The 19,697-nt window shown below is 39.8% G+C and overlaps 1 long non-coding RNA gene across 1 annotated transcript; it reads right to left on the bottom strand.

Moving 5' to 3' along the window:
* Nucleotides 1-13,196: 13,196 nt before the first annotated feature.
* LOC121858510 lies at nt 13,197-18,555 on the bottom strand. The gene is made up of 3 exons (XR_006087460.1): nt 18,399-18,555; nt 17,798-18,068; nt 13,197-13,588 (listed from the first exon to the last, which is right to left on the bottom strand). It is a non-coding gene; the product is annotated as an uncharacterized LOC121858510 (long non-coding RNA).
* Between the last annotated feature and the right edge of the window lie 1,142 nt (nt 18,556-19,697).

The raw sequence follows: 19,697 nt of genomic DNA, 5'->3' as shown, positions 1-19,697 counted from the left end.
GGTTCGATTATGTCAGGTTAGGTTCGATTATGTCAGGTTAGGTTAGATTACGTCAGGTTAGGTTAGATTATGTCAGGTTAGGTTAGATTATGTCAGGTTAGGTTAGATTATGTCAGGTTAGGTTAGATTATGTCAGGTTAGGTTAGATTATGTCAGGTTAGGTTAGATTATGTCAGGTTAGGTTAGATTACGTCAGGTTAGGTTAGATTATGTCAGGTTAGGTTAGATTATGTCAGGTTAGGTTAGATTATATCAGGTTAGGTTAGATAATGTCAGGTTAGGTTAGATTATGTCAGGTTTGGTTAGATTATGTCAGGTTAGGTAAGTAGGTGGAGGTGGGTAAAAAAGGTTAGGTTAGGTTGGCAGGTTTTAGTGTAGGAGCTTAAGTAATCCCGTAAAAATTTCATGTTAATTTTTGACACCATACATCGTAATAATCCTTATAAACTATGTTAAGGAACTGTGGTGTAATTTTTTCTGAACGGTTTATTATAAGTTTTTTGCCATTAAAGAAGTTTTATCAAAGAGCGGCGTAATGAACCACAGACGTATTACCATTAACTCCTAAGTAACTTAAAACATGACTAATAACCTATGAACATGTAGTATTATATCATTACAATTTAACGTAATATATTATGAATGCTGTTATAATATCTTAAGTGTGTTACAAACATGGTTGCTCATATATGCCATCCTGTCTCTGGCATAGAAGAGATTGCAGTAAGTAAAATTAATTGCTAAAGACAAATACTGGAAATTAAACATATACTTATTACCATTATCTGAAAAGCTTAGAACCACCGTTTTATATTTATTAAAAGTTTGTAGTGTTATACATCATGTGTATACAAGTCACAAGTTATTATTTACGACATTGCTTCAGTCCTCGTCATCAGAGTCTTCTGTGAACAACAGATTCCTTCACTTTGTTTAGGCATTTCTCATCATCTGTTTGACAGTTACACATCTCGGTGCATGTCATGCTATTCTTTCTGATTCTTTCTGTATGAACATGACAATGATCCACATTTCCTGACGCCACATCCACATTTAACAAGTTCTGTGATTGCTTCTGGAGTTGGTGGTTGGTCTGATATTACTAGTGTGAAACAGTCATTGTCAATCTTCCAGCCATGCTCTAATTGTGAAAGCATTTCACTGTCTGCATCACACGACCACAGAAGAGCTTGATACCTTCCTCTCAATATATGATACTTTAGAATTGCTGCAGTCGCTGGTAGTTCTCCAGCTTCTGCCTGCGTTATCTTGAAGAGATGCCATCTAAGTTTTGACAGTTTAGTGAAAGTCATTCGTGGACAGTAGAGCTTAAATACAAATTCCTCTAGACCAATATACATGTCTGTTGGAGGGCATTTGGTCTACTCAGCATCTTGAATGCATCTAGGACTTTTGTGTTAGATTTCATCAAAGTGCTCCAACATGCTTTCTTTCCTTTGCCAACAAATTTTCCAATGCAGTCAGATCCTGTGAAGGCATGGAACCCTGTAAGGCTCTCTGCCCAATGTGTCGTCGCTCACCAGTTCCTGTTATCATACTTGTATTTTCTCCAAGTTGAGGCTGCTTTAATATGCCAAACACATCAGTGTCTGGTGACTTGATATGTACAGTGCTGCCCTTCTGTGATGCATATACTGTATGTCCTGCTTAAGTTCTATAACTTGTGATAGCAATTTGATGGTTGAAGTCTTATTTGCTGCTTTCCACGACAGTAGATTAACCTTGGACAGCTTTTTCCAGATGCTCAATGGACCAACAATACGTTCCTTGACAAAATTTTCATAATTTTGTCTTCCAACTTCATATGCACTTAGATTGTCATATTTGGCATTTTCTGGCATTACAGCTCCAGTTACCAAGTTTATAAGAGCATCATTTTCCTGGGATTACAGTCACCAATAACATTGTGTAGCTTCTGTACATCAGCATATTGACAGCTGACAATAGCTGTAGAGAGCTCATGGTGTTCTGTTCTTTTGTAATCTTTATGAGTTTGATATTTTATGTAATGAACTCATTTTGAAAACCCAAATGGTAGTATATGATCTTTTATCACCTTAGACACTCTGTGTGTCATGCCTCTCAAGTGATTTTTTTCCTCTCTTACTTCTCTGAACAAATACGACCTTTATCCCATCAGAAAAAATATCACCATATATTTTCTTAATCTACAGGTGCCAAGGTTTAAAATGACGGATGGTGTTAAAAATTAACCTGAAATTTTTACGTGACCACATATTGTCTTGTTGGGTTTCTGAGAGAACTTCACGGCTAAATAGCGCCTCTGTATTGATAGCCGGTACATGTCGTAATATCCACCGCTCATAGTTAAATCTTTATGTCCGTTTATTTTGTTCTAATTAAAGTATCAAAGAGTGTTTTAATTTTTAAGTATCTTAAGTATCTTTTTTCCCCACTCCTAAGTATCTAAGTATGATTTATTTTCATTTATAAGTAACTAACCATATTTTTGTTTTCATTATAAAATGTGATTGATATAGACAATAGAAGTAAATATCAGCTGGAGGTCGTAAACGAAGCTGATGTGAAGTATTTTGACTCGCTGTTCCCACGAACTAATTGCTTCACTGGTTTATACCGAAGAAATAAAACCGTCAACGAACCATCCGATTCAAATGTGTCTTAGGCGATACAGGGTGTTTATGCGTCACTCTGATACCAAGAATGACTTTGTGTACTGTGGTGAAGCTGAGGGTAGGATAGGGTTGGGTTGCGTTGGGATGGGTTAGGATTACGCATGTGTAGGTATATTCTGTCGCATTTTATAGGTATCTTGCGTCTTTCTCTTTATTCCTTCTTTATCATGAGTATCTGTGCCTATTAATACACCACCTCGCAGGATAGTGGAAGAGGAATGGATAGTAACGAGATAATATTCTTCTTACATATACCTTAGCTTGATTACAGGCAACATCAGGTAGAAGTTACATGACTCTTAAGAGTTTTCCTCGACTTGGCTGATTCAACTGTAAGACTTGCTGTATTTATCCTTATTAAAATCCTCCACCTGTAAGACCATCCACTTGTAAGACCCTCCACCTGTAAGACCCTCCACTTGTAAGACCCTCCACCTGTAAGACCCTCCACTTGTAAGACTCTCCACTTGTAAAACCCTTTAGGGATTTGAAATACCTTCTCGTCTTGGCTCCACTAGTACTGTACACACCCTCTCTAGCCTTAGTTTACAGTAATGTTGAAGTATATAATGAAGACTCACAGCTCATGGGTTAGAAAAACAAAAGATGCTTGTTTTATTTATTTATTTATTTATTTATTTATTTATTTATAGTTTATTTTAGAATCCCCGAAAGTTAGATCAAAATGGCTGACGGAACTCACAAGCGGGCGGTGTTTACAGTATGGACCAAGAATAAAAAATAAATGAAAATAAAATAAATAAATCGTAAATTGGTGCATTGTTTCTCCAGGGGTAATTATAGAAGTACAAATGTTCTCCAGCAGTGGGTAACGATCATAGTCACGCATAGAGCTTCCGACGCAGGTAGATTGATATAGATGCATTACCTTGAGTTAGTGGGTTACAGGGGCTTCTTACACGATAATATTAAAGGTGTTTTTTCCTTCTGTTTGTGGCACTTGAGGTGTTTAGGTTAGGTTTAATTAAAATGGTTTAGTTATAATAGTTATATTACGATAAGTTAAGTTGAATTTAGAACTTTTGATTTACATATATCGTGTTTTAGAAGGATTTGTTAGCTAATAAGTTTAATTTGGATAAGTTTAGTTTAATTTAGATCATTTGATTTTACAAGGTCGTATTATAATGACTGGGAACCATATAGAAACCTGTTAGAAGTAAATATTTATACGGCAGTGAATGAGTAGGTCAATAAGTGGTGTATAGAGCTGCTGACGCAACTTAAACGGTATATACTGTACATTATATGTTATCAGAGCTTTCCTGTTGTACGTAACCGCCTCCGTCAAAGTGTCTTAGTGGCTCATGTGAAGATTAGCTTCTAGTTTATTTAACCTCAAGATTAACTACACTGGCACTGCCTGACCTGACCTGACCTGACCTGACCTGACCTGACCTACCCTACCCTACCCTACCCTACCCTACCCTACCCTAACCTAACCTAACTTAATCTAACCTAACTTAACTTCCCATGTAGCGTTAGGTTAATCATTAGTTGAAATAAGCTGGGAGGGATAATCTTCATGTAATCTATCTTAATTAAAAATTTTGGTCAGGTGAGGCCTTCTTTACCCTACTCGAGAGCAGGAGGAGGAGGACTTGCTAACGTCTACAGATCATCGTCAACCAAGGCAGATATTGAATACCTTTTGTTTACCTTCGTGGCTTAAGAACACATCTTAACACCATAAGACTATTCGCCTCAATGCAATAATACAGTAATTGATTATTGTATTCTAATAAAATTTACGGTGTATCTTTTGAACCAGATTTATTGTTTGACTTTTGTGAATGAGAAACTGGTTGAGGTGTATTGTGATAAACATCCTTAAGAGCAGCTCTGTGTGTTCTTACGACCTCAAAGTAACACAAAAGGTAGCCAATATTTACCCTTGGTCAGTCACTTTATGTAGATGTCAATTGTGTCATTTTTCTAGACTTAGTGCCCCCTGGAGGAGAAAGTAAATACAATGTTGATTTATTTTGGTCACAACACACGCTAGTAGATTATTTTTTTCCTATTTAACTAAATAATTAACACTATGTAGCTAACTAATTATATGACTCAAAGATGGTAACCAATATGGCGTCGATATTGTTCACATACTCTATGATTAATAGATGTATTGTCTGTTTAATTTTAGGGAAGAATTTAATTTATAAACTTTTGAGAATCTGGATACAGGAGTTTTGTCTTTGCGCGCGCGCGTGTGTGTGTGTGTGTGTGTGTGTGTGTGTGTGTGGTGATGATGATGATGACGGATACTTTCCTCTGCAGTGAAAAAAGTATCTTGACGTTGCAAAGTTTAACTGTAAGCCGAAGGAACGTTTGTAATGTGACTTATTATGTGAAATTGTAACTTGAAATTCTTTGTGAAAAAATATTTCCTTATAAAGTTTGGCAGTAAATGAAGTATTACATCAAGGTGTAACTTGTAGTTCCTTGTGGAGTAATTACCTATGTGGACGATACAGCTACTCGAGGGTGTAAGACCTAGAGTAGAAAGTCTTAAGACCTTACCTGAGGTTGAAAGACTCTTATAGTGGAACGTCTTAGGTATTGAAACTTTAATTACAGTAAATAAAATATAATCTACCTAAATATTCCTTCACCTGGCGACAACTAATGATACAGGTGGTGTAATAGCTCTTTAAAATTCCTCAGTTTGATATAATAATGACCACACATGAACTTATAATGTGCAATATCTTGATAACACATTAGCTGCAACATTACACATAGTCTGATGCGGCGGGCGGAAACGATCCTCCGGCTGGTTACCGCTGCTAACTTGCTCTTCGTTTGCCAGTGCAGACGACACTTGGGGTGGTTGGACGGAGGTGAGAACAGCAGCGACTATCTCCGCCACCAGCAGATTCAACCCAGCCGCCATACCGTCATATCTAGCTACCCTGCTGTCCGTCACCCCAAGGCTGTGATCTCATCATAGTCCCGGACTCGTGGGCTGTGTTCCCAGACCTTCACCCCAATAACTTCAACTCTCTGGTCATCTACCACTACCGCATACCACGACCATCAGTTCATCACATTCCGTCGGTGCCCTGGTGTTCTCCTGCCTTTTCAAGACGTCGCTGAGTGTGGAATTGAACTGACGCTTCCCCATCCTGAGTGTGCATCAACGCGTTCCAGAACCTTCCCCAGGGCCACTGCCGTAGGAAATATTTGTTCATTGTTTGAATCCATTAATTGCTGACTCCCATTATTTGTTTGATTCTTTTAATTGTTGCTTCCATTAATTGACTCCCGTAATTATTTGATGTTTGTTGAGTGGTGTCAGAGTTTTGTGTTATATTTTTATAGTAAAGAGATGCCAATCTCTAACGGTTGTTTGTTATTCCTCGGAAAACCATGGTCCTTGACTTTCCTTTATTAAGATCCTGATTAGCCTGGTAAGGGATTTCTATCCCTAAGTCCTAGGCCTTTACAAGTGGCGACCTTGCCAGGATTTGTCTCTGACCTTTGGTTTCTGAGGTTTAACATTCGTTCCCGTGTTGTTGTAAGTCGCCGTGAGCGCGCTGCCTTGCTGTCTGTGGCCCGGAAGCAAGTGATGTTCAGTGGTTATCCCTTCCTTCTGTGTGCTAATTTTGTTGCTCTCCCTTGTACGTGGGGAAGTTGATTAGTGTTGGTTGGGGTGCACTGTGGATGCTGTCATAGCATATATGTTGTTGTTTCACCTGGTGCGGTTTCGTTACCCTGAGGTGATTCAGCTGGGCTGGGTGCGGAACGAGGTTCCCTCCAGTCGGATCAAATCATTTACTGGTCTGATTGAGCCACTAGGTGAGTTACCTTTGGCTTTTTGCGGGGTAAGTTGTTTGTTTTTCTTTGTTCTTGGCCTTTCGGATCATTATGTCTGCTTTTGAGGTGTGGAAAGGTCAAGCGGTGGCCCTGGGTCTGACAGGTAATGACATTGGTCAGTATGTGGTTACCCAACAGAATGCCGAGAGAGAGGAACGTCAGAGAGCGAGAGAGGCACGTCAGAAAGAGAGAGAGAGAGAGGAACGTCAGAAAGAGAGAGAGGAACGTCAGAAAGAGAGAGAGGGAGAGGAACGTCAGAAAGAGAAAGAAAGAGAGTTCGAATTAGCTAAGTTGCAGGCAGAAAAGGACCTAGAACTGGCTAGGATTAATGCTTCAAGTAGACCAACATCCTCTGGCCATATACAAGACAATGTGGTAAAACCCAGCTTGCCTGTGTACCGTGAAGGAGAAGACATCGCCTCCTACCTTGTTAGGTTTGAGCGGGTAGCTGAGCTACTTGGTGTAGCCCCAGATAGCTATGCTGTAAGGTTGGGTAGCCTACTAAGTGGTAAGCCAGTAGAAATTTACACGTCCCTGTCTGCCGACATCACCCGAGATTACTTCTTGTTGAAGCAAGCTCTCTTGCGAGGATTTTGCAAGACTTCTGACGGTTATCGTGCTGATTTCCGCAGAGCGAAGATTAGAGCGGGAGAAACGTACCAGCAGTTTTCGATTCACCTGGGTCGTTTATTTCAACAATGGCTGGAGACATCAGGGGTTGAAGAAACCTTTGAGTCTCTCTCTAACTTTATGATATTAGATCAGTTGTTGTCTTCTCTACCTCCAAACTTGAGAATTTTCATCAAAGAACACCAGCCAGCGACGCTTGGAGAAGCTGTGCATCTTGCCGACAACTGGGCGTCTGCTCGCAACGCCTACCCCAAGTCTTCCCCTCCTGTAGTGAAGATTGCGAAGCCTCCGACTTCCAAGGAACCTTCCCCAGGAGTAGAGGGGAAAAGCTCACCAGCCGTGCGGTGCCACAACTGCGGAGAAATGGGGCACATTCGTTCTCGGTGTCCCAAGAATCCACGCGCCTTCAAGTCTACGGGCATTCATCCGCCCAGCTTCGAGGTCGGGTTCTGTTTCGAAGACCGAAGCTGTCCCAGCTATTGTGTCAGCGGAACTATAAATGGGTCATGGGCATCTACGATCATCAGGGACACCGGTTGCTCATGTATTGTTGTCTCTGAGGAAGCCCTGCCTGATGCTGATCTCTCCAGCTGCTCGAAGGTTAGTGTCACCGATTATTTGGGTCGCGTTGACCAGTTCCCTGTTGTTAGGTGCTACCTGCGTTGCCCCTATTTTACTGATTGGTCTATTGTGGTAAGAGCTCCCATTAAATTTGCCAGTGTTCTCATTGGTAATGTTCCCGGTGTTCGTGACCCTAACGACCCGGAACCTTTAAAACTCTCCTCACCACCAGTCTCCTCAGCGCTAGTCTCTTCGCCACCTGCTGACGTCGCCTCGCCACCCTCGCATGCCACCTCCCCTCCAGCAAAGATCCTAGCTGTGGAGACACGGTCGGCGAAGGTGAAGCGCCTGCATCCCCTGGTTCTGCCGAAATTGCAGCCGCTGACTGTGACTCCCAAGGAATTTGCCAAGCTTCAAGACTCGTGTTCCACTCTGAAGCGGGTAAGGGAGAAGGTAACTTCCGGGGAGGAGGATCAGGCTAGAGATGGGTCTGTATTCAAGTTCGCTCGTGTTAACGGTCTGTTACTTCGATCGTGTGTGTCATCCAAGCAACCAGCCAAAGTAGGTCAGTTTTTCCTTGTTCCGGCTGATTGTCGTAACATCATTCTCTCTGTAGCTCACGAGAGCCCCCTAGCAGGGCACTTCTCTCATAGAAAGACATATATGAAGATTTCTGATCAATTTTACTGGCCAGGAATGGGAGCGGATATTAGGGCCTTTTGTAGGAGTTGTGATCGGTGTCAGCGTATGTCCGCCAAAGGTAGAGTCCGTCCTGTTCCTCTTAAACCCTTACCCATTATTACTGAACCATTTTCTCGGGTTGCCATAGATTTGGTTGGACCACTTTCACCCCCTTCCTCTGCGGGGCACAGGTATGTACTCACGTTAATTGATTTCGCCACCGGGTTTCCAGAAGCCTTGCCCTTGAAGGAAATTGATTCTATTTCTGTGGCCGAAGCATTGCTTGTGATCTTCTCTCGCGTAGGCATCCCACGGGAAATTCTGTCAGATAGGGGGACTCAGTTTACCTCTCAGTTGATGGCGGAGCTTCACAAGTTGCTGGGAGTTAAGCCTTTATTTACCACCCCTTTTCACCCTAGTGGTAATGGACGAATTGAGAGAATGCATGGGCCCCTGAAAGCGTCGCTGCGGAAATTGTGTGCCGACAAACCCAGGGAGTGGCACCGGTATCTTGTCCCCACTTTATTTGCGCTGAGAGAAATTCCTAGCGACCGGACCGGGTTCTCGGCGTTCGAGTTATTATACGGCCGAGCCGTGAGAGGCCCGCTCTCGGTGTTAAGGGATCTGTGGGAGGACACCAGTATAGAAGACGACGAGCGGACTCACTACCAGTATGTCCTTGAATTACGGGACAAACTTTCACAGTGTGCCAAGATCGCCGCGCAGAATGCTGACATTAGTAACACCAAATATAAGGCCTATTTCGACGTCAAATCACAAGATCGTCAATTTATTCCGGGGGATGAAGTGTTAGTGCTCTTGCCTGATAAGAAGAGCAAGTTGCTTGTTTCCTGGAATGGGCCTTACAAAGTCCTAGAGAAGAGGAGTAGGGTAAATTACGTCATTGACGAACCAAAGGGGCCTAAGTTATATCATGCTAATTTATTAAAGAAATACCATCGCAGGGCCCACCTTAACTTTGCTCATGTCCTAGATAACGATTCTAAGCTAGAGTCAGTCGAGGCACTACCCTGCGAGGAGTCGGGAATAATTCCGGCACCAGACTCGGATGATCTCGGTTGCCAGCTACCGATAACACCAGATGGCATAGTAGAATCCCCTTCGACTGACGATGGGCCCGCACTTAAACCGGGATTGGAGAGGAACCAACGTGCTGACATTGAGGACTTGATTACTAACTTTGAGGATGTATTCTCAAACGTCCCGGGATGCACATCCACTGTACACCATGACATCCTCCTCACAACCACTCAGCGTGTGCAGGCCAAAGTTTATCCTGTCCCTATTCATCTCCAGAGTTATTTTGAAGAAGAGGTCGACCGTCTACTTGAGCAGGGAATCATCCAATTGTCGTCGTCCCCTCACTGCTCTCCGGTGGTTATGGTGCGTAAGCAGGATGGTACTTTTAGGATGGCCATTGACTACAGGGCGTTAAATGCGGTAACTGTCTTTCATGCCGAGCCCGCCTGTTCTATGGAGGAAGACTTGCACAAGTTCTCAGGGGCGAAGTACTTCTTGGAGTTGGATCTATGTAAAGCTTACTACCAGGTACCCTTAACTGAACGCGCAAAACCACTAACTGCATTTCCTACTCGTAGAGGATTGATGGAATTCTTCCGGCTTCCTTTTGGGCTGGTGACTGCCTGTGCCACGTACATCAGGCTGATGCGCCTCGTCCTTGCCGGTTTGCCTAGTTTCTTTTTATTTTGACAACATTTTCATATATTCCTCAGATTGGCAAGAACATCTTGGCGACGTTAAAGCTGTCTTGGAGAGGTTAAGGGAACATACTTTGACGATAAAGCCATCTAAGTGCCGCTTTGGATTTGAGTCTATTCATTATCTTGGATTCGTGCTAGATGGTCGGCATCTTCGTCCCCAACCTGAGAAAATACAAGCCCTTTGTGAGGTGTGTCCTCCTACAACTAAGAAACTCCTCCGTAGTTTTCTTGGTATGATCTCTTTTTATAAAGCTTTCATTCCCCAGGCATCTGAGTATACCGGACCCTTATCTGACCTGCTAAGGAAAGGCCACCGGGAGCCTCTTGTCTGGAACGACGACCTGCTGGCCAGATTTAATCGTCTCAAGAATTCGCTATCCACGCAGCCCATCCTCAAACTGCCTGATCAACACTTAACCTTCGTTCTTAGGACAGACGCCTCCAGTAATGGCCTAGGAGCCGTCCTCCTCCAATATGTTCAGGCATGTCCTCACCCAGTGGCCTATGCCAGTAGGAAGTTACTAGATAGGGAGAGGAGGTACTCCACCATTGAACGTGAGTGTCTAGCCATTCTGTTTGGGGTTTTGAAATTTGATTATTACCTGAGAGGAAAAGAATTTATCCTTGAGGTAGACCACAAACCCTTGTTGTATTTAAATACATTCAAGGGGGCAAATGACAGATTGTTACGGTGGGCTCTAAGTCTGCAGGGGTATAGGTTTCGTGTGGTCCACGTCGCCGGAAAGGACAACCTTGGGGCAGACCTTTTGAGCAGATCCACTGTATAGCATTTGTTGTAAGATGATTATGCTTTGTGTACTAATCTTAAGTTTTAATCTACCTTACAGTAGATTTTTGTTGGGGGAGCAGTGTAAGGGCGGAAACGATCCTCCGGCTGGTTACCGCTGCTAACTTGCTCGTTTGCCAGTGCAGACGACACTTGGGGTGGTTGGACGGAGGTGAGAACGGCAGCGACTATCTCCGCCACCAGCAGATTCAACCCAGCCGCCATACCGTCAGTATCTAGCTACCCTGCTGTCCGTCAAATTCTGGCTGTGATCTCATCATAGGTCCTGGACTCGTGGGCTGTGTTCCCAGACCTTCACCTATCCTTCTGCAGCTCTCCTGATTAATCTGCCACTGCAGCATGCCACGACCATCGGTTCATCGTGTCCCGGTACTTTGTGTTCTCCTGCCTTTTCAAAACGTCCTTTGATGTGGTCCGTAGACATTTCATTACCTAGTATGCATCACCGTATTTCGGCTCCCAAAACTGCATGGCATATTTGTTCTGTTTGATACCTTAGTACTGCTCCCCTTTGTGTTACATTCTACTCCATTGTGTTTCCATTGTTATTTGTCCATTATTGCCCCAACTCATTATTTGTTTGTTCCTTTAAAATGTTTGCTTCCTTTGTTGTTTGGCTCCTTAGTATTTGTGTTTGTTGGTATTGTCCAAAATTTTTGTGTTATATTTTTTATAGTAAAGAGATGCCAATCTCAAACGGTTGTTTGTTATTCCTCAGAAAACCATGGTCCTTGACTTTCCTTTATTAAGATCCTGATTAGCCTGGTAAGGGATTTCTATCCCTAAGTCCCAGGCCTTTACATTCAGGAGGAAACTTAACACATCAAATAAAACCCCAGATTCAGCAAATAAATAACTACAGTATCATGGGCTAGGATATCAGATAATAGGGGTATTTGATACTAAACTATTGTACTACAAGATAAGGTATTTACAAAAAAATGCTGATAGGCAAAGAAGTAAAAAAAAATTGCACTGCTTTTCATCTTCAACCCCATTTTATTGACATTTTCCACGCACGTGTGGCTTAACTGTAATTACCTGATGACAAGGGTATACCAGTTTTCATGAGACATACAGGTACGCCTCGACTTACGACCTACTCGACTTATGACCATGCAACCGCCGCAGTCGTATAAAATATTTTTCAAATTACGTATTTTCGAGTCCAGACGTTAGTGATCGAACTATGTACTGACAAAATTTTCGTTTGTAATTCCCTTTAAAGTGGCTGGCAAGTGTAAAAGTGAGAGTTCTCGTGGTGCTGAGATGAAAAAGATACCCATTTTAGATTTTCTAGGAATTATTTTCGCATTTTCGACCTGTCGTCGGCCCCTAACCCCGTCGTAAGTCGAGGACTGACTGTATTTTAAACATAAATTCAATTTGAAAGAGCTATTCTATAACCTTCAAATCAAATATCAGCATTCTCACTGTATTTAGAAAAAATACTGGCAACATTCCTTCCTATTCATTAACCCATAACAGACAAGTGCTGTCAAAAGACTGAAGCTCACCTTCTGGTGTACTTGCACTTTGTACAAGCAGGCTAAAAATTATACCGGGGTACTTGTCACTATGTCTGGAGAAAATAAACCACTTACAGGTATTTACCGATTTAAGATCATCCGTTTTACGATAATCCACGTTAACATTAATTAGGTTTTAACACTCTCTCACTATATACGTTAGGAAAAATCCACACTAAAAATAGTTATCATTAGGTTAACTCACTGACGCGGAATGTAAACACTGGGGAAGCGCATCTTTCCCTTCACTTATTAAATCCAAATTGGCCAATATGCTCTAATTACTTTCCCATATATCATGCAGCTCCACTTACCTGCGTCCCATCTCATGGCCACCATGCTAACTACTGTACAGTTCAGAGCTTTGTTTCAACATGATCGCATCTGGCCTCACTCGTGTAACGAAAGATATCATTAATAATCGTTGCATAACCTTGTGATTGCTGTGATACTTTGCCATTATTGGTGATTGGAAAACATTATTGTTAAAATTTTGCTGACCGAGGTGATCAGTGTAATGTAACTGTTTCTTTGAAAACATCATTGTTCCATCAACAAGAGTTCCCTAGCCTTGGAGGGGACATGTGATGATGACCAAGCTTGTTATTATTAATGTGGTCAGTGTTGTTAAATTTTTCCTGTATTTATTTAATTATTGAAGGATTATTATTTCTGGATTACATGTCTATATCGGACTGGCCAGGAATGTACCCCAGTGAAACCCATGTTAAAGGGCTCATAGTTTATGTTACGGTTTTCAGGAACACAACCCCCATCGTAAATTGGAAAATACCTATATATTAAGAAATGCTAAGTTATGTACTCTAAAAATTTGGAAAACAATTCCAATGCATTAATAACACTTAACTGAAAATCATTAGTTTATACCATGAAGCATGATAAAATATATACACAGTACTGTATATAGCTAACATTATTCAAAATATTTAGAAAGTGGTGTAGTCCATATCGCACTAGAGGTGCGTTTGTTAAATTTTTTCCGCTTAGGAAAGATTTGGGTGAGATCAGGTGTGGTGAGAAGAATAGTCGGAGGGAAGATCTCCTCAACCACAGGTCCGGAGTATACTTGGTTGATCATAGCAGCTGTGAGCTGAGATCCTGTAAAGGATTAAACAATAAATAACATGTTAGTATTTCCTTTTAATAATACTGTATACAGAATTGGTACACTGTATATTGACAGTATCACAAGTTGTCACATCTATATTTTTACCAAATTAAATATTTTGATATGACAATACAGTACAGTATTGCATTAAGTTATTAATATCCTATTTACTCAACTCCACTTGTCTATTCTTTAGATGTTAATTAGTTCCCATTAAAAGAGAAAGATTAGAGAAGAATCATTACTTGCATGACAACTTATATCGTTTTCCTTATTTTCCCTACTCTAAAATTATATATATATATATATATATATATATATATATATATATATATATATATATATATATATATATATATATATATATGTATATATAAGTGACCCCTCGTTTAACGAACACCTCGGTTAACGAAATTTCGATTAACGAACTGCCTTCCATAAGGATCTTCAATTCGGTTAATGAAAAAAAATTCGGTTAACGAAGTTCTTACGAACCGACCTCAACATGTTTTCGCTTGCACTGATCGGGCAATCAGCTTTAGTATCAGTCCGCCAATACATTAATCGGTTCTAGGGCTTAAATTCCTTACTATTTTAGTAAATATCAAGAAGTTTATACTATTCAATAATTTTAAAAGTTTAATATTAAATTTTTTAGTCATTTAGCAATTATTGAACAAAATTGAAGGTAAAGTGACTAGTTTAATGGCATCCAGCCTCTTAACACAGCAAATAGGCGTTAGTCTCTCTCTGTTTTCACTGGAGGTAACATCTTGCTTGAGACTCTCTTCAACTAAACGCTTTTTTCTGTGTTTCCAAGCAAATTAATGGTCATTTTGAAATTTATTTTACATATTTACAATATATAGTGCAGTGCAGTGCAGTGTTATTTTAAAGAAAATATTCTTTATTTACAGCTAGTTTAACTTTGAAAAATACGTGTTGCCATTGTTTGAATCCAGCATGGGGCCTAAGAGATCAAGAAAAGCAATTTCAATCCAAATAAAGCAGGAAATAATAAAAAAAACACGAACAAGGCATTAAATCAAATGCGCTATGCAAAGAATATGGCATGTCGGCATCAACTGTGTCGACAATTCTTGCACAAAAAGACAAATTTAAGGAAGTGAACTTGAGAGGTAAATCTACAAGAGTGTTTAAAAGTAGATCCCTAATCGTAGAAACTGAGAGGTTACTTATCATCTGGATTAGGGAAAAACAGATGAAAGGTGATTCAGTTTCTGGTGATTTCATTTGTGAAAGAGCCAGGGAGATTTATGAACATTTAAAGACAGATCAACCTGGTTCTTCAGGAACAGAATTTGAAGATTTTCGGGCTAGCAAAGGCTGGTTCGAAAAATTTAAGAAAAGAAGTGACATTTTAAGTGTTGTTAGGCATGGTGAAGCTGCTAGTGCTGATAAAGAAGGGGCAGCAAAGTTTTTAATTGAATTTAAAAAACTGATGGAAGAAGAAAATTATCTTCCACAGCAAGTGTTCAATGTTGACGAAACTGGGCTGTTCTGGAAAAAGATGCCCAAAAGAACATTCATCACCAAGGATGAAGCCTCTTTACCTGGGCATAACCCCATGAAAGACCGTCTCACTCTATTGCTTGGTGCCAATGCTTCAGGGGATTTCCGACTGAAGCCTATGCTTGTCTACCACTCTGAAAACCCCAGGGTGTTCAAGCAACAGAAAGTGGTAAGAACAATGCTTGGAGTTTATTGGAAGTCCAACCGTAAGGCATGGGTGACAAGACAGCTCTTTAATGAATGGGCTGTTGATGTGTTTTGCCCCTCTGTCAAGAGCTACCTAACCACCAATAAACTTCCTTTAAAGGCTCTTCTCCTCATGGATAATGCTCCTGGTCATGACCCTGACCTTGCCAGAAATTTGGAGTATAAATTTGACTTTGTGAAAGTGTTGTTTTTGCCTCCAAACACTACATCACTCATACAGCCAATGGACCAGAATGTGATCAGCAACTTCAAGAAGTTGTACATGAAGAAAATGTTTAGGAGGTGTCATCAGGCAACTTCCATTGATCCTGAACTAACACAAACAGTTCTGGAAGACACAATTCAACGTCCTGGAGGCTGTAAAATTGATTGTGTCATCATGGCAAGAAGTCTCCAATAGAACCCTCAATTCTTCATGGAAAGCACTGTGGCCATCAGTAGTCCATGATTTTGAGGGAGTTGAGGATGACACAGAGTTGGACCAGGAGATTGTGTCCATTGGTCAGTCATTGGGTCTTGAAGTGGAGGAGAAGGATGTGGAAGAGCTTGTGATGTCTCATGAGGAGGAACTTACTCCTAATGACTTGAAGGAACTGGATGAGATGTTACGGGTAGAGGCTGACAGTGGTGAGGAGGAAATTGAAAGTGATGACCATATGTCAGCTAAACAGTTGAAAGATGTGATTTACCACTGGGAGAAGTTCAGGGAACTGGCTTCAAAGGCCCCAGAAGTGGAAAAAACTGAACTAACTTTGTGTCATGTTGAGGACTCAGTGGTCTCCTTCTTTAAACATAAGTTAATGGTGAGGAGGACAGATGCCCCACAGACCACAATTGACACTTTCTTCAGTAAAAGGGAGAGGGAACAAGATGCTAGCCCTCAGCCTTCCACTTCAAGAAGGAGAGAGGATGTTCATGGTGGAGAATCTGTCAGTCCAGAGGTTCCTGACATTTTCATGGAAGGTGACTCACCTTCCAAGAAGCAGTAAAATGCTTCTCCTCCACCTCCACTTCCTTCTCTTCTCCCTTCTCCTCCTGCACCTCCCACTTCAAATGCACATCATCACCATCATCCAGGAGCCTTCTACATACACACCTCAAAGTAAGTAAATTTTTCCGCCATTTTTGTTGAAGTTAGGAAATTTTCGGTGAGCTGGAACCAATTACCCAAAAACCCATTGAAACAATGGTTTCGGTTAACGAACGTTTCGGTTAACGAACGACCTTCTGGAACGGATTGAGTTCGTTAACCGAGGGGCCACTGTATATATATATATATATATATATATATATATATATATATATATATATATATATATATATATATATATATATATATATATATATATATATATATATATATATTACACACACACCTAGACCCCGACTTACGACGGGGTTAGGGACCCAAATCCAGGTCGTAAGTCCGACATAGATAAAAAATCTACAATGAAATACAGTACAGTAAAAGTAATGAATAATGATGAATGGATACAGTACAGTGAAAGTAATAAATAATTAAGGAATGGATACAGTGTGACTGAGCACTTAACCTTTAATGTAGTCAGCTGAATGCACATGGGGCCCCCATAATTTTCTAATTATACATGGAGACTACATTAACTGGAAACGTTTCGGTATAGAAAATGCGTGTGTCATTTGAATTTTTTTTTTTTATCTATGTCGTAAGTCCCGACGGTCGTAAGTCGAAGCAGTCGTAAGTCGGGGTCTAGCTTTTATATATATATATATATATATATATATATATATATATATATATATATATATATATATATATATATATATATATATATATTTTTCCTTTTAGTTGTTCTCCATCAATATAACATTACACTGGTACTACCCAGCCATCTACATCATAAAACTTTATCCTTTTAAAAGTTTTCCCCAAATATTTGCTTAACTATTTCACGGCGGGGTTTCAGCTTAGAAAAATTGTGCTCGCTAATTTATCATTATGGCAGGATTAAAGGCAATCCCTCAAGTTTTGCCATACAGCATGGGCAATATTCTTTGTGTGAATGAGTCAGTGTACTTCATCATGTTGAAGGAGACTAACAGTATGATATGTTTATGCTGCTGCCAACTCAACCTCAGTGGAAAGGCAAGACAGTGCTAATTACCACAATTATCAGTGCATTAGAAACTTAGTTTCACTTATGTTGCTGGAAAGACATCAAACAATAGCAGATAATCCAAGATGAAAATGTAAATAAATTAATTAATCTAGAACTTGAGTCTACATCACGCAAACTTTAATTGCCATTGTTTGCACTTTCAACCTGCCTTACTATGGAACAAAAATACCGAGGGAGGTTGTACAATATAACTACTGCAATGTGTCTGATACAACAATCTATAAGTATGTAACCATTACATATTCTATTCATAAAATCCCAAACAATAGAAAAAAATTAATATCCAAATTTTAAACTTACTCATAGCCCAGGGAGGAATTTTCCTCTTAGGAGCACTGTCCTCATCAGTTGAGTCATCACTCTCAATATCATTTATATCATAATTATTAATATTTTTCTTATATTTCTTGGAGTTTGGTGTAATGTCATAACTATCTTTGTTTTTCCCAGTAGAACTTGACTGAGACGGTCCAGTAGTTTTGGAAAATGTGGTATTAAGACCATTTTCCTTGTTATCACTTAAAGTGAATGTATGATTTAGTCCAGTTTCCTTGTTATCAGCTAGTGCAATCTGTAGGAAAATTACAGTGTGAGATATATAATCATAAGATGAATAAAAGCATTACAACATAATAATCAACAAAATACAATAGAGAATGCTGACAAACTAACCTGAGCACTGAAGCTACAGGTTCATGTGGAAAGTGGACATGAAGATGTTACTAAGGAGCTAAGAAATAATAAATTTGAGAAAAGGATTAGAGGAATACTGATGGAATACAGGCATAATAACACATTAAACAGAACTGAGCAAAAGATGATGTTATCTAAAGGAAGTTCTGCATTAATTACCAATTGTTAAATAATGCAGCAAAAGGAAAATAAGTACTTTAGTTTTTACCTTTTTAACTGCTGAGCTTGTCAATTTAGCTTGTTGTAACTCAGCAATGCGCTGTGCTTCAAGCAATTTAAGGTATTCTAACTCCTTTTTCTCACGGGCGATGCGTTCTACCTCAGCAATTTTTCTACAAAAGAAAATTTTTCTGATATACTACAGTTTCTTCAATAACTAATAAAGCAGAATAAATTAATCATGACTTCACTGGTGCAATTAAAAACAAAAACATCAATGGAATTTTTTTTTTTAGATTTTTTTACGTGGGTTAATTAACCTACCTGTCATATTAAATATATACCGTATATATAGTGTACTATATGTATTTGTAGTACAAGCTTAAGTCTCTCATGGTTAAACATATATGGTATTATTGTTAATAATAAGAAGCATCCAATACAATATGTTGTTAAAGATTATCTAAATACAGTAGAAGTCCAAAAATCCGGACTGCTTGGGGATTGGGTCGGTCCAGATTTTCGGATTTTCCGGATTCTCAGGCAGTACTTTTAAAATTCAAATTTAAGGAGGAATAAAGAAGAGATGAACAGATACATTTTGATAGTTTATTCATTAGCAAATATAGCATGCTTCATTTATCAAAATGAGCAGTTTTAAAGAAAAAGCTGTGAATTCTAGAATTTTATTCTTTGCCTTTTTTATATCATAAATTGTAGACTTTACAATGTTGTATGTTTCCATTAGAACAGTATTGCTCACACCACGTTCTATTTTAATTATTTAAAGTTTGTCACCCAATTTCAACGTGTTCTTCTTTCTCTTCACACAACGGAGTTTATCTACTTCAGGAGCCATTATTATGGGCTCTGTAAATGGAAAGAGTAGGACTCAAAATTACATACGTTGTCACAGTTTGATTGCTCGTTTTAAAGTGGCGATCGCTTGTTGTCGCTGTGCAGCTGTGGCGCTCACGCATGCGCACATACACACAAAAGCCAGCTAAAAAAAAAAAAAAAAAAAGTTTGAGTTTTCGAAAAGTCCGGATTCTCGGGTGGTCCGGATTTCTGGCATCCGGATTTTTGGACTTTTACTGTATATTAATAGTTTTTTTTATTATTCTTAAGAGGAAATACTGAGTGTTTAACTTAGTGTGGATGTACGTACAACCACCTCAAAAAGCCTGTCTCTCCTTCCAAACGAATCAGAATCGAAACTAAACAAATAATTTAGCACCAGCTGTGATGAGATCATGCGCGACATCTACCACCGAGTATTGATTATAATGTCCCTTACATAAAGATGTTATACACATTCCCTCTAAAATTTTGTTCTGATTGTAATAGA

The sequence above is a fragment of the Homarus americanus genome, unplaced genomic scaffold (genome assembly GCF_018991925.1).
Source record: "Homarus americanus isolate GMGI-L3 unplaced genomic scaffold, GMGI_Hamer_2.0 scaffold60472, whole genome shotgun sequence".
Lineage (NCBI taxonomy): Eukaryota > Metazoa > Arthropoda > Malacostraca > Decapoda > Nephropidae > Homarus > Homarus americanus.
This window is presented reverse-complemented; position numbering and strand designations above follow the sequence as displayed.